At 41.3% G+C, this 12,946-nt stretch overlaps 1 pseudogene; it reads left to right on the forward strand.

Moving 5' to 3' along the window:
- The first annotated feature begins 10,486 nt into the window (after positions 1-10,486).
- LOC127665148 (40S ribosomal protein S10-like) lies at positions 10,487-10,989 on the forward strand (annotated as a pseudogene).
- The last annotated feature ends 1,957 nt before the right edge of the window (positions 10,990-12,946 follow it).

Genomic DNA, 12,946 nt, shown 5'->3' on the forward strand with positions numbered 1-12,946 from the left:
TTTTTATCCTCAGAATCTACATGATGAATTGACTCCTACAAGTTGTCCATATTGTCCTCTGACCTTACAGGTAACACTCACATCTCTTGAAAAGGCATCTCTTGAAAGAGAGGGTAACCCACAATGTAGCTTTAAGAGTTGTAGAGGAGCTCTATGTATAAATTATTTGCCATGCCAATGCCTAACACAGGAGAAATCTATTAGTGACCAACGGAATAAAATATGCAGCCAGTATATAATTTTCAAAATACTTCCTAATAGTCTTTCCACATGGAAGAGAGACTGGAGAGGTGTCAGTGTTGCTTTTCTTCTGTTAAAGAACAGACTACAATCACCATACTACCAGTAATAGAACTTAGACACAGACACTTTTGTCATTTCCTAGGCAAGAAACCAGAAGCTAGCAACAACAGCTCCTCATTAACAAAATAGGCACAGCTTGAGAAGTAATAAAACCTTATTTTTCTATCCACCCTTACTATGTCAAATTACAGTCTGTTCTGTTTATAATTAAGCAAAATTCCTGTATATAGTGACAACACCCTAAAATTGCATAATCAGAACTAAATAATTGTCTTTTCTCTATGGGTGTTCCTTAATGGGTGAAAATGGAAACACATTATCCATGCTTTAAAAGTCTCTGCATTGTTTGGCTCATAGAAATTTAGGGTATGGTGCTGGGAGTGAGAATTTAATGTACTTCAAATTTGTTAAGTGTTTTAGAAACAATTTTCCCTATTACTATATTTTTAAGTACAAAGGTAACTAAGTATATTTTAAGTATTTTTAAGTACAAACTTAGCTAAGAATGTGGGGTACACAGAACATAGGTGCCAATTACAGCCATTTAATTTGAAAAGAATAAAAGCCAAATTAAGAAATATCAGTTACATTTTACTTGTGCTACTTAGAGGGGTTTTGTTTTTAATTAATTGTTGAGAATTACATACTACTTTGATCATACTCATCCTTCCTCTCCCAAATCCTACCAGACATAGCCCCCTTCTCCCCCTGTCCAATTTTATGTCCTCTTTTTTTCAAATCCATCAAGTGCAATTTGTGCTAACCACATTCCTGGATATGTAGTCATTCAGTGGAGCTTAGTCAACTTAACAGGGGCCACACCTGTGGTGATCATAAAAAGAGAAAAGTTTAGAGAATCTGGTATATGGCAGTGTGGGGGAAGCGGTGCCCTAGCAGGCCCATGCCGAGGCCTCCCTTCCCCTGAAGGACCAGACACACACAGGCATAGTATAGAATGGAGTTTATTCAGGGCAGAGGGTGGGAGTTAAAAGGTGGCAGTGGAGGCAGAGAAAGGCAGAGAGAAGGAGAGAGGAGAGAAGTAGAGGCCCTCCATGACCGGAAAGAGGGGGGAGGAAGAAGAGGTTAAGAGCCCAAGAGGAGCAAGAGAGGGCAGAGCCAGTAAGAGAGTAAGAGCTAAGAGAGGAGTAAGAGGGGAATAAGAGAGTAAGAGAGAGAAGAGGGGCGGAGCAGCCCTTTTTATAGTAGCCCAGGCCTGCCTGGCTGTTGCCAGGTAATGGTGGGGAGGGGCTTAGACAGAACTCTAACTATACCCTTAAAAGGAAACTAACTATTTCACCTTATAGTGATTGTCAGTTGCCAACAGCTCCTCAGACAGGGCTGAAACTTTATGTCTACCTTCCCTCTCCATGGTGAGATTTGATCTGACTTGAAGGTACACAGGCCGTGCCCTCATAACTAGTGTGAGTTCATTTGTGTAACTACCAAGTTGTTTTCTGGAACAGAGTGTATGGTCAGTTATTGTAGTCGGTATTTGCCACTGGTTCTTGTTATCTTTCTTCTTCCTCTGTCATGATGATCCCCGAGCCTTGAGAGGAGGGAAGGCAATGTAAAGGTTCTATTTAGGACTAGGCATCCCTCCATCTCTTATTAACTACATCTTGACTAGTTGTGGGTCTCTGTGTAGATCACCATCTACTGCAAAAAGAAGCTTTTCTTTATGTGGGTTGAGAGACACACTAATTTATCAAGATAATGATAATTAGAATCTAAATTAATATTTTGTTCATTTAGCATAATAATATAGGTTTCATTCTAGGGTCTATTACTTGTGTAGCCACAGGTTCGTGATACTGATAATGGTGTGAAATATGAGTTCTATATTATGGTCTTAAATCCAAGCAGAAAGTCATTGGTTACTTCCCTAGCATTCATGCCACTATTGTTCCAATGGGCATGTCTCCCCAGGCCTATCAGTATTGTAGCTCACAAAATTCACAGCAGGGTAAAAATGACAATAAGTTTTCTCCTAAGGTCATGTTCATGGCATCTTGTATCACTATGAAAGCTAGTCCAAAGGAAGGAAGCGTTTAAGCCAGAATTACCTTTATTTCTTCCAGTGTCTTCAGTAACTGGATCATACTATCCCATTCCAGAGGGTAACCAAGAGCATTGCCAATAGCCTATATAATGTTTGTGAGTTTGTTGAAAACTTTACTGGACAATGCCTCCCAAGACGGAACCCTTTCCTGGCCTTGAGCTTTTTATTATTAGTGTGTGCTAGAAATGAGGTTTTTAATGTGATTTGTGATACATCTGACATACCGAAATCTATTCTAAATCACTGTGTCCAATATTTAAGAGGCGTGGTAAATAAATTTTACTAATAAAATATACAATGAACAAAAACTGAGATTTCTTTTTCATGAAATAAACAGAAGGCATCTATTACCTGTTGACATCTCTTCTACTACAACTACTTCATTAGCAGCAACATATCTGAGAAGAAACACTCAGAAAGTTGTAAGGGTTATGATTGATTTGAGTCATAGCTCTTTATAATTCTCATTCAGTAGTGATTAGAAAGATTGCAAGAAGTAAACTGGTCCTAAAAGCAATAGTGGTGTTGTGCTTTACATGGTGAGCTTCCCTTTTCCAACGGATAAATGTAAGTCCCATAATTAAAGGACTGTCAATCAACAAACAAGATATTATGCATCAATAAGACACAGTAAAAAGGAAATGTTCAGATGTTGAAAATGTTGAGTAATGAGTGTTATTAGACATACATTTGGTGGCAGAAAAAGAAAATATCAGACCGTTGATTTTTAAAAGTTGCTAAGAAACCACTTGATATCACAATTTATTCTGAAACTGCCATACATATTCAAGTTAATGAAAATCTATCTGAAAAGATGAGATCAAATAGACACAGAGGATAATCTTAGAGAATGATAAATGGGTCATTGGCTAAGCAGAGAAAGCCATGGCCAAACTACTTTAGAATACTGTAATATATAAAGTGACATTTTCCTTTTTTTTAAATATTTTTATTCGATATAATTCATTTACATTTCAAATGATTTCCCCTTTTCTAGCCCCCCACTCCCCAAAAGTCCCGTAAGCCCCCTTCTCTTCCCCTGTCCTCCCACCCACCCCTTCCCACTTCCCCGTTCTGGTTTTGCCGAATACTGCAATAAATAACCATTTGAGTCAATATGGGAGTAACTTAGACCTTTCATTTTTCGGAACACAAATGGATTTACATGTATATACAAAACAGCATTTTTGTATATAACCAATTATACAATTTTCCTTGAATTTCCACTCAAATTGTCAAATTCGTAAAAATGTACTTTTGACATTTGAATGAACCACCATTGAAGGTGAGGGACTAGAGAGAGGACTCCGCACATAAGAGTATTTGTGTGTCTTGCAGACAAGCTGAGTTCTGGTCCCAACATGCACAGCAGGCTACTCCGCTACAACTGTAACTCTAGCTTCCCAGGACCCAAGTGATTTGTTCCGGAAGGGAACTGCACTCACGTGCACATATTGTACATGTTAACAGAATTAAATGTAAGAACAAAATTTTTAAATAGATTCAAAATACAACCAAGTTTAAAATTGACATCTTACCTTACATAATGATAAGAATCAAAATTGATTTTGTAAACTAAAAAAGTAACAGCCTCTATATATTTATTTTAAAGATGATTATTTTACTTTTACTCTTAGTATCTTAAATTCATATGATTTACCTAAATAATAGTACTATAGTTATATATATTGGTCTCAATCTGAACTTAGGTGGCCCTCCAAGTCATTATAGTAACTCCACTTTCAATGTAGTTTCCCACACATTTATTTATATGTGTTGTTGTTGTTGTTTTAAAACCATCTTAGCTCAGACATATTTGGTTTGTGGTAGAGGAATGCTATGCTGAGTTTAAACTTCATATGAGAAAACCATTATCAAAGAATCACTTAAAAGCAAACAAAAGTTCTTAAGTGGTAGATTTAAGAAAAAGCATTCAAAAATAGACAACAACAATTTTGCTAATTCTTAGGTAGAAAGCCTTACAAGTCAGAAAATAGGATCATTGGAACATAATATTCATTTTATCATCATAAATAACTGCTGAAATCAACCAAAAAATCAGTTAAAGTTATGCCTACTCCATAAACAACCACAAAAGCATTAAAGACCCTAATTATCCTATGAGAAACTACAAAGAGAATGGCAAATACCCTACTAGAAGAATTATGCAAAGACATAAGGAATTTACCAAAGGAAAAAATAAGAAAGTCTCCAGTGAGTGACTTCTGAACAGAGCAATCAGCTTTGAGAAGCCTGGACAGGAGAGTGCTCACACTGGAATGTAAAGGGAAGCAAGCAATGGGACCTGTACTTGCTAGGAATCAGTGTGATGCTATGTGAAAATTTAAAACACATGAATTTGTGCCTTTTGTACTAGAAAGTATCAACTTGTTTGTAGTAGTAAAGATGAAGAAGAATCCGTTGTTATGATTGTTTGAGTGGTAAATGTTCCTCAGAGTCCCTAGAATAGAATACTAGGTACAAGTTTGATATCACTGTTTGGGTAGACTTACCAAGTGTGTCCTTGTTAGAGAAAGAGTCTCACTTCAAATAAGCTCATAAGTTTAAAAAATGTAGGCTATTCCAAGTTCACACACTCTGCTTCATGCTTGCTGTTCAAGATGTTAATTCTCAGTTTCTCTGCTCCAGCCCCCACAGCTCCAGTCTGACATTGACCCTCACCCCTCAAGAAACATAATCCCAAATAAGTCCTTCCTTCTGTAGGTAGCCTTAGGCATGATGTTCTATCACAGCAATAGAAAAGAAACTAATATGGTTGATAAAAGAACAGGAAAACATCTCATGGGCTCATGTGAGCTGAAAGAAAGAAGAGTAAAGGTCTTTAGTCAGCAAAGATCCTGTGACACACAGGAGAGACTTGAGTTTGGATCCCTGACAGACACATAAAAAGACAGGTACATTTGCGTCCACTTGAAACCACAGTACTAGGAGTCTGAGACAGGAGGATCCCTGGAACTCACTGGCTAGCTAGCCTAGCAAAACAAATGAGCTCTCTGTTCAGTGAGAGACTCTGTTATAAAATATAAGGTGGTGATCAACTGAGGAAGATATCCAACATTAATTTCTGGACTCCAAAAATGTGTGTCATTGTGGGAATACCCTCATGAACTCAATACCTATATACACCACACACACACACACACACACACCTCACTCACACATGCACACATATACGTACACACACAGTTGATACACTGTCAAGCATACTTTACATTGCAATGCAGATGCATATCTATTAACCTTTCAGTAATAAACACTATCATGTATTAGCTTCCTAGCATTGTATTTATTTATTTATTTATTTATTTATTTATTTATTTATATTTTTATTTTTATTTTTTTCTATATTCTTTGTTTACATTCTAAAAGCTTTACCCTTTCCCAGTCCCTCCCCCCATATGTCCCATAAGTCCTCTTCTCTCCATCCATTCTCCTATCTTTCCCCCTCCCTTTTCTCTGTCCTGGTACTCCCCTACAATGCTGGATCAAGCCTTTCCTGGATTAGGGCCCTCTTCTTTCTTCTTCATGGGAATCATTTGACATGCCAATTGTATCTTCAGTATTCAGAGTTTCAGGGATAATTAATAACCACTTATCAATGATTGCATTCCATGTGTATTGTTTTGTGATTGCGTTACCTCGCTTAGGATGATATTTTCCAGTTCCATCCATTTGCCTAAAAAATTCATGAATTCATTGTTTTTAATTGCGGAATAGTACTCCATTGTGTATATATACCACATTTTCTGTATCCATTCCTCCATTGAGGGATATCTGGGTTCTTTCCAGCTTCTGGCTATTATAAATAAGGCTGCTATGAACATAGTGGAGCATATGTCCTTATTGTATGCTGGGGAATCCTCTGGGTATATGCCCAGGAGAGGTATAGCAGGGTCCTCCGGAAGTGTCATGCCTAGTTTTCTTAGGAACCGCCAGACTGATTTCCAGAGTGGTTGTACCATCTTACAATCCCACCAGCAGTGAAGGAGTGTTCCTCTTTCTCCACATCCTCCCCAACACCTGCTGTCTTCTGAGTTTTTAACCTTAGCCATTCTGACTGGTGTGAGGTGAAATCTCAAGGTTGTTTTGATTTGCATTTCCCTAATGGCTAATGATGTTGAGCATTTCTTAAGGTGTTTCTCGGCCATCCGAATTTCTTCAGGTGAAAATTCTTTGTTTAGGTCTGTACCCCATTTTTAATAGGGTTATTTGGTTCCCTGGGGTCTAACGTCTTGAGTTCTTTGTATATATTGGATATTAGCCCTCTATCAGATGTAGGGTTGGTGAATATCCTTTCCCAATTTGATGGTTGCCGTTTTGTCCTTTTGATGGTGTCCTTTGCCTTACAGAAACGTGGTAATTTTATGAGACCCCATTTATCAATTCTTGATCTTAGAGCATAAGCTATTGGTGTTCTGTTCAGGAACTTTTCCCCTGTGCCTATGTCCTCAAGGGTTTTCTCCAGTTTCTTTTCTATTAGTTTCAGTGTGTCTGGTTTTATGTGGAGGTCCTTGATCCACTTAGAGTTGAGCTTAGTACAAGGAGATAAGAATAGATCAATTCGCATTCTCCTGCATGGGGACCTCCAGTTGAACCAGCACCATTTGTTGAAAAGGCTATCTTTTTGCCACTGGATGTTTCCTGCTCCTTTGTCGAAGATCAAGTGGCCATAGGTGTGTGGGTTCATTTCTGGGTCTTCAATTCTATTCCATTGGTCCACTTGCCTGTCCCTGTGCCAATACCATGCAGTTTTTAACACTATTGGTCTGTAGTGTTGCTTGAGGTCTGTGATACTAATTACCCCAGAAGTTCTTTTACTATTGAGAATAGTTTTAGCTATCCTGGGTTTTTTGTTATTCCAGATAAATTTGAGAATTGCTTTTTCTAACTCTGTGAAGAACTGAGTTGGAACTTTGATGGGGATTGCATTGAATCTGTATATTGCTTTTGGCAAGATAGCCATTTTAACTATATTAATCTTCTTCTCCAGACAGTGCAGAGGGCCAGCGGTGCATCTGGAGGCCAGCTGCAGGGAAGCAGCTTGCACTGGTGAGTCCATCTGACCCTTCAGAGTGAAGGATCCACTCCGGAGGCCTCTGGCAGGAGCCTTCCGGTCGTCACCTCTGGATCAGGAGCAGCCTGGGCCATACACCCCATCTCCAAGCAGTGCAGAAGGTCAGCAGTGCAGAAGGTCAGCAGTGCATCCAAAGGCCGGCTGCTTGTACGGGTGAGTCCTGCATTGACAACAAGTCCAGCTAACACCAGTGAGATCTAGATGGCAAAAGACAAATGTAGGAACGTTACTAACAGAAATCAAGGCAATATGGCAGTATCTGAACCCAATTCTCCAACAACAGCAAGTCCTGGATACCCCAACACATCAGAAAAACAAGATTTGGATTTAAAATCACTGATCATGATGCTGTTACAAGAACACATGAAGGACATAAATAAATCTCTTAAAGAAATTCAGGAGAAAAATTATCAAAAGCTAGAAGCCCTTACAAGAGAAACAGAAAAATCATTTAAAGAAATTCAGGAGAATATGGGTCAAACGATAGTAGACAATAAGAAGGAAATGCAAAAATCACTTAAAAAAATACAGGAGAACTTTTATCAACAGGCTGAAGTCATGAAAGAGGAAACACAAAAATCTCTCAAAGAATTACAGGAAAACACAAACAAACAAGTGAAGGAACTGAGCAAAAAACATCCAGGATCTAAAAACAGAAGTAGAAATAAACAAGAAATCACAAAGGGAGACAACTTTGGAGATAGAAAACCTCAGGGGCCATAGATGAAAATATCAACAACAGAATACAAGAGATAGAAGAAAGAATCTCAGATGCCGAAGATACCATAGAAACCATGGACTCAACAGTCAAAGAAAATGCAAAATGCAAAAAGCTTGTAACCCAAAACATCCAGGAAATCCAGGACACAATGAGAAGGTCAAACCTAAGGATTATAGGCATAGAGAGCAAAAATTTACAACTTAAAGGGCCAGCAAATATCTTCAATAAAATTATGGAAGAAAACTTCCCTAATCTAAAGAAAGAGATGCCCATGAATATACAAGAAGCCTACAGAACTCCAAACAGACTGGACCAGAACAGAAATACATCCTGTCACATAATAATCAAAACCCTAAATGTACTAAACAAAGAAAGAATATTAAAGGCAGTAAGAGAAAGAAGCCAAGTAACATATAAAGGAAGACCTATCAGTATCACACCAGATTTCTCACCAGAGACTATGAAAGCTAGAAGATCCCGGGCAGATCTCATGCAGACTCTAAGAGAACACAAATACCAGCCAAAACTACTATACCCAGCAAAACTCTCAATCACCATAGATGGAGAAAGCAAGATATTCCATGACAAAACCAAGTTTACCCAATATCTTACCACAAACCCAGCCCTACAAATGATAATAGTAGGAAAACACCAATACAAGGAGGGAAATTTCACCCTGGAAAATGCAAGATAGTAACCTTCTTTCATCAAACCCAAAAGAAGATAATCACTCAAATATAAAAGATAACACCAAAAATGACAGGAAGTAATAATCACTATTCCTTAATATCTCTTAACATCAACAGACTCAATTCCCCAATAAAAAGACATAGACTAACAGACTGGATATGTGAACAGGATCCTACATTTTGCTGAATACAGGAAACACACCTCAGTGTCAAAGACAAACACTACCTTAGAGTAAAAGACTGGACGACAATTTTACAAGCAAATGGTCTCAGGAAACGAGCTGGAGTAGCCATTCTAACATCAGATAAAATTGACTTTCAACCTAAAGTCATCAAAAAGACACTGAGGGACACTTCTTTCTGGTCAAATGAAAAACACACCAAGAAGAACTCTCAATCCTGAACATCTATGCTCCAAATACAAGGGCACCCTCATTCATAAAAGAAACTTTACTAAAGCTCAAAGCACGCATTGCACCTAACACAATAATTGTGGGAGACTTCAACACTGCACTTTCCTCAATGGACCGATCAGGAAAACAGAAACTAAACTGGGACACAGTGAAACTAATTGAAGCTTTGGACCAATTAGATTTAATAGATATATATATAGAACATTTCACCCTAAAGCAAAAGAATATAGCTTTTTCTCAGCACTTCATGGTACCTTCTCCAAAATCGACCATATAATTGGTCACAAGACAGACCTCAACAAATATAAGATTGAAATAATCCCATGCCTCCTATCAGATCACTATGGAGTAAAAGTGGTCTTCAATAGCAACAAAAACAACAGAAAGCCCACATACACATGGAAACTGAACAATATCTACTCAATGATACCTTGGTCAAAGAAGAAATAAAGACAAATCAAAGACTTTTTAGAATTTAATGAAAATGAAGACACAACATACCCAAATCTATGGAACACAATGAAAGCAGTGCTAAGAGGAAAACTCATAGCTCTGAGTGCCTCCAAAAAGAAAATGGAGAGAACATTTACTAACAGCTTAATGACACACCTGAAAGCCCTGGAACAAAAAGAAGCTATTTCACCCAGGAGGAGTAGAAGGCAGGAAATCATCACACTCAGGGTTGAAATCAATCAAGTAGAAACTAAGAGAACCATACAAAGAATCAACAAAACCAGGAGCTGGTTCTTTGAGAAAATCAACAAGATAGATAAACCCTTAGCCAGACTGACCAAAGGGCACAGAGACAGTATCCAGATTAACAAAATTAGAAATGAAAAGGGGGATATAACAACAGAAACTGAGGAAATTCCTCGTACTTTAACACTTGACTTAAGAAACCATTCGCTTTTGCTCATAGCTGTACAAGTTCTGTTTCATGTTCAGTCTACCCTGCCTCTTTGGGTCTGTGGTGAAGTGTGTGGTGAGAAACCCCATCCATCTTATAGCCTAGGATGCAAGATAGAGGAAGAGGCCGATATCAGAATATCCTTTGAGGCATGTTCCCAATGATCTAATGACCGCTCACTAAACCATGCCTTTTAGAGTAATCAGCGTCTCCTATTAGGAACACAGTAACTCTTGGAACCAGATCTAAAAGACACATGGGATTTTCCTGCCTCCACCTCGGACCCTGCAGCCACTGCGATGTTAATGTCTAAGAAGAATCAGATTGCTATCTATGAACTCCTTTTTAAGGAAAGCATGATGGTTGCCAAAAAAGATGTGCATGTGCCCAAACACCCAAAGGTGGCAGATAAGAATGTGCCCAAACTTCATGTAATAAAACCCACACAGTTTCTTAAGTCTTGAGGCTAAGCGAAGGAGCAGTGTGCTTGGAGACGTTTCTATTGGTACCTTACGAATGAGGGCACCCAGTATCTCTGAGATTAGCTGCACCTGCCTCCAGAGATCTTGCATACCACCCTGCACCCCAGCTGTTAAGACTGCCAGACCTCGGCCCAAAGGTCCAGAGGGTGAGTGTCCTCCAAGATTCACAAGAGAGGAGGCAGACAGAGGCAGTGCTGTCTGCCTCTGGAGTGCTGTGAGCCCTAGAGCTGACAAGAACGCTGAGGCTGGGACCTGGCTCAGCAACTGAATTCCAGTTTAGAGGCAGCTTCAGTCATGGATTTGGTCAGCCAACTCGGTGAAGTTGAGTTTATGTTGTATTGAATAAACTCGAAAGAAAGAAAGAAAGAAAGAAAGAAAGAAAGAAAGAAAGAAAGAAAGAAAGAAAGGAAGGAAGGAAGGAAGGAAGGAAGGAAGGAAGGAAGGAAGGAAGGAAGGAAGGAAGGAAGGAAGGAAGGAAGGAAGGAAGGAAGGAAGGAAGGAAGGAAGAAAGAAAGAAAGAAAGAAAGAAAGAAAGAAAGAAAGAAAGAAAGAAAGAAAGAAAGAAAGAAAGATGATAGATTAAAAAGACATATGGACCTTCTGTAGAACAGCCAAAATCTACACTGAAGCACTAGGTTTGCTTTTTTTTTTATAAACAAGATAGATATTTTTTCATATTAGACAGAAGAAATCAAAGATCATTAACCTATAAAGCAAAAAAAATGGAAGTGTTTAAACCTTTTTAAAAACATAAAAATGCGGGAGAGCGGCGGCGGCGGCGGTGGCGGCAGCAGCAGCAGCAGCAGCAGCAGCGGCTGGTCCAGAGGAAGGGCCATCAGCAGTAGAACCAAGCAGACAGGGTCCAGGCAGACCCAGCGCCCACGACCACTGGCCATCGCTGGCCAGCCAGGCTGCAAGCAGCGGTGGATTTACGGTGCCTTTCACCACACAGAAGCCACATCAGAACTCTGCCTCCCGCCAGTCAGCTACCAGGGCTCCATATTGGTTCTCGGTCGCCAGAGAAATCAGACTGAGGTACGCAAATATAACCCGAGACCAACATCGCGGGGGTCTAAGCCCGACGGGCATTGGCCTGCACCCAGGCCCTGGGCTGATCGGGGGTCCACCGGGGTGCAAACCCGGCCAGGAGGTTTTTTTCCTCCCGGGCCAGCGCGCTCACCACCACCATTTTGCCTAAGGGAAGCCAGGGAGACCTAGCAGGCAAAACCAAACCGGCTAACAGGCATAGCCCGAGGCGGACATAGCAGGGATCTCAGACGGTCAGGCCCTGGACTGCCCCCAGGTCCTGGGCTGCTCGGCGGGCCATCTGTGTGCCGACCCAGCCAGGAGCTTGTTTGCCTGGGCCGGCGCGCACCGCCGCCATTTTGCCTACGGGAAGCCAGAGAGACCTAGCAGGCAAAACCAAACCAGCTAACAGGCATAGCCCAAGGCGGACATAGCAGGGGTCTCAGACGGTCAGGCCCTGGACTGCCCCCAGGCCCAGGACTGCTCTGTGGGCCATCTGTGTGCCGACCCAGCCAGGAGGTTGTTTATCGGGGCCTTTTGCGTACCACCGCCATTTTGCCTACGGGAAGCCAGAGAGACCTAGCAGGCAAAACCAAACCAGCTAACAGGCATAGCCCAAGGCGGACATAGCAGGGGTCTCAGACGGTCAGGCCCTGGACTGCCCCCAGGTCCTGGGCTGCTCGGTGGGCCATCTGTGTGCCGACCCAGCCAGGAGCTTGTTTGCCCGGGCCGGCGCGCACCGCCGCCATTTTGCCTACGGGAAGCCAGAGAGACTAGCAGACAAAACCAAACCGGCTAACAGGCATAGCCCAAGGCGGACATAGCAGGGGTCTCAGACGGTCAGGCCCTGGACTGCCCCCAGGCCCTGGGCTGCTCGGTGGGCCATCTGTGTGCCAACCCGGCCAGGAGGTTGTTTATCCGGGCCAGTTTGCGCACCACCGCCATTTTGACTACGGGAAGCCAAAGAGACCTAGCAGGCAAAACCAAACCAGCTAACAGGCATAGCCCAAGGAGGACATAGCAGGGGTCTCAGACGGTCAGGCCCTGGACTGCCCCCAGGCCCTGGGCTGCTCGTTGGGCCATCTGTGTGCTGACCCAGCCAGGAGGTTGTTAGCCCAGCAGACTCTCCCAGCACTCTCAGGGAACTCGCGCATGCCACCATCCTAGCCACCTGACACACCCAATTAACACCCACAGCTGAGGGGAGCTTTGCACCAACATTGGCCTGCCAGGCTTTTGCCTAGACTCAGG

This window comes from Apodemus sylvaticus, chromosome 14, assembly GCF_947179515.1.
Source record: "Apodemus sylvaticus chromosome 14, mApoSyl1.1, whole genome shotgun sequence".
NCBI classification, from domain to species: Eukaryota; Metazoa; Chordata; class Mammalia; order Rodentia; family Muridae; genus Apodemus; species Apodemus sylvaticus.